Genomic DNA, 3818 nt, shown 5'->3' on the forward strand with positions numbered 1-3818 from the left:
CTCACCACAACCCCCCTCAGCCAGAGCAGAACGACGCTTCCACCGTGGGAAAAGCATCACCTGGAAGACGGCTCGTGGATGTGACTCTGCTTCTACGTGGCTGCTTTATCGAGCTTTGTTTTCTCCACCTCCAGGGCTTCACTTCTGCTATGAGCCCATCTCAGCCCGCCGGCCACGCTGAGGGCAAGGCCGTCTCATCTCGTAATCATGTAACCTGTCCGGTCTAGTCCTGACACACACACACACACACACACACACACACACACCGCTTCAGCCGAGTCCTGACACACACACACACACACACACACACACACACACACACACACACACACACACACACACACACACACCGCTTCAGCCAAGTCCTGACACACACACACACACACACACACACACACACACACACCGCTTCAGCCGAGTCCTGACACACACACACACACACACACACACACACACACACACACACACACACACACGGCTTTGACTGAGTCCTGACACACTCACGGCTTCAGCTGAGTCCTGACACACACACACACACACACACACACACACACACACACACACACACACACAGGGCTTCGGCTGAGTCCTGACACACACACACACACACACACACACACACACACACACACACACACACACACACACACACAAACACACACGGCTTCAGCCAAGTCCTGACACACACACCACACCACACCACACCACACCACACACACACACACACACACCACACACACACACACACACACAGGGCTTCGGCTGAGTCCCGCTGACCTTACACTGATGTATGACTCTCCCAAACTGTAGACCGAGCAGGCACCGTCGTGCCTGAGCCTCAAAAACAACCTCACAAATGACCACCGCAGTCACTTAATCCGGCATTGTTTTAGGATTAAGTGGATTTGTGGGACTGAAGGATTAGTGTGGCGGCTAACAGAGGTATCATCAAGCTGAGAGTTCTGGCCCAGACCAGCTCCCGCAGCAAAATGTGCCCTTAATTATTTAGAAAGCAAGAAAAGGAGGTGTCACTTTCAGCCTCCAAATGCATTATATCGGAGGTTTGCCAGACCTCTTTGGCAGTGAGCAGATCAGCGATGCAAAAAAAATAAAATAAAATATATTAAACATATACCAAGAGTCGACCTACTCTCACACCCACACACGCTTCACCTGTTATCTATTTATTCATTTTTGGTGGATTTCCCCCTCTTTTTCTCCCCAGTTGTACTTGGCCAATTACCCCACTCTTCCGAGTCGTCCCGGTCTCTGCTCCACCCCCTCTGCTGATCTGGGGAGGGCTGCAGACTACCACATGCCTCCTCCCATACATGTGGAGTCGCCAGCCGCTTCTTTTCACCTGACAGTGAGGAGTTTCACCAGGGGGACATAGCGCGTGGGAGGATCACGCTATCCCCCCAGTTCCCCCCCCCCCCCAACAGGCGCCCCAACTGACCAGAGGAGGCGCTAGTGCAGCGACCAGGACACATACCCACATCCGGCTTCCCATCCACAGACACGGCCAATTGTGTCTGTAGGGACGCCCGACCAAGCCGAAGGTAACACGGGGATTCGAACCAGCGATCCCCGTGTTGGTAGGCAACGGAATAGACTGCTATGCCACTCGGATGCCCCGGTTCAACTCATTTTGACAGAGAAAGGGACGCTCTCTTGTCACGAGAGCTGTTCTACAATGTACAGGTACCAGAATGCATTGCACTGGAGCTGCTAATGTGGTGGTGAGTATTAAAGGAACGTGACATTGTGTGGAAGTAGAGTGGAAGAAGTCATGGTAGAAGTCAGGGTGGAAGTAGAGTGGAAGAACAGTGGAAGTCAGGGTGGAAGTAGAGTGGAAGTCAGGGTGGAAGTAGAGTGGAAGTCAGGGTGGAAGTAGAGTGGAAGTAAGGGTAGAAGTCAGGGTGGAAGTCAGGGTGGAAGTAGAGTGGAAGAAGTCATGGTAGAAGTCAGGGTGGAAGTAGAGTGGAAGAACAGTGGAAGTCAGGGTGGAAGTAGAGTGGAAGTCAGGGTGGAAGTAGAGTGGAAGAACAGTGGAAGTCAGGGTGGAAGTCAGGGTGGAAGTAGAGTGGAAGAAGTCATGGTAGAAGTCAGGGTGGAAGTAGAGTGGAAGAACAGTGGAAGACAGGGTGGAAGTAGAGTGGAAGTCAGGGTGGAAGTAGAGTGGAAGTCAGGGTGGAAGAAGAGTGGAAGTCAGGGTGGAAGTCATGGTAGAAGTCAGGGTGGAAGTCAGGGTGGAAGTCATGGTAGAAGTCAGGGTGGAAGAAGAGTGGAAGTCATGGTGGAAGTCAGGGTGGAAGAAGAGTGGAAGTCATGGTAGAAGTCAGGGTGGAAGTCAGGGTGGAAGAAGAGTGGAAGTCAGGGTGGAAGTCATGGTGGAAGTCATGGTAGAAGTCAGGGTGGAAGTCATGGTGGAAGTCATGGTGGAAGTCAGGGTGGAAGTCATGGTAGAAGTCAGGGTGGAAGTCATGGTAGAAGTCAGGGTGGAAGTCAGGGTGGAAGAAGAGTGGAAGTCAGGGTGGAAGTCATGGTGGAAGTCATGGTAGAAGTCAGGGTGGAAGTCATGGTAGAAGTCAGGGTGGAAGTAGAGTGGAAGTCAGGGTGGAAGTCATGGTAGAAGTCAGGGTGAAAGTAGAGTGGAAGTCAGGGTGGAAGAAGAGTGGAAGTCAAGGTGGAAGCCCAGAGTGGAAGTCATGGTGGAAATAGAGTGGAAGTCAGGGGGGAAGTCAGGGTGGAAGAAGAGTGGAAGTCAGGGGGGAAGTCAGGGTGGAAGAAGAGTGGAAGTCAGGGGGAAGTCAGGGTGGAAGAGAGGTGAAGTCAGGGGGGAAGTCAGGGTGGAAGAAGAGTGGAAGTAAGGGGGAAGTCAGGGTGAATTAAGCCAGTTTGTTACAGCGTGATGACCTCGTGTTGTGTCTGTTATAGATACAGACGCACTACATGGAAATCAGGTATGAAGTCGGCCAAACTTCCCTTGAAGCACTGTGATATTTGCCGGTGTGTTAGCCACAGACATCTGCCCTTTCACAGCCGCTTCTGCAGGGTTTTGCCCCAGGAACTCTGGGATATAGAGGGTAAAGCCAGCATCAGGGGAAATCATCCGGTGGCATTTTATTGTTGGGAGATAGAAATGAAATCAATATTTAATTCAAAGCACAGGGCTCTCCAAACAGGTTCCACCTTTGGCTCGTTAAAAAAAACTCCATCAGGGCTGAGGACCTGTGTGTACCGGCTTCCTCTTCCTCTTCCTCTTTCTTATCAAGTCAATTAAATTCGGAGACTTTACCAGCACCGCTGCAGTTATGTACGGTGTTACTGAAACACATCGTTTGAGGTAAAACCAGAATCGGAAACGCTTTGTTGTTCACTTCATGCACTTGTGCACATGAAATGAACAAAACATGGTTTCCCCAGCCCACAGCAGCGCAACACAAAGACACACACCCGAAACTACAAGAACACACATATCCAAACTAACACATATATCTAAAACTAACACACATAACTAAAAAAATCACTGTCCAAGACAGCGAACGCCAGCCAGGATGACTGTTGGGACTGCCGGTCTGCATGGGCTAGCAGTTAGCTTAGCTTGCCCCGCTTCCGCGTCCCTGTCAGACCGCCCTCGGTGTTTCCTCCTCGGGCACAGCTCCAGGCAGGGCCGTGGTCCCTGGGCCCACAGACGCAGCAGACCAGGCTCCCTCAGCTGATCCAGCGCCAGCTCTCCCAGCCATTAAACGAAGACTAACTTAGACGCACATGTGGACAAAGACCCTGCGGGGACGGTGCTGGGTGAGGCCGCCGCA

This window comes from Lampris incognitus, chromosome 3, assembly GCF_029633865.1.
Source record: "Lampris incognitus isolate fLamInc1 chromosome 3, fLamInc1.hap2, whole genome shotgun sequence".
NCBI lineage: Eukaryota > Metazoa > Chordata > Actinopteri > Lampriformes > Lampridae > Lampris > Lampris incognitus.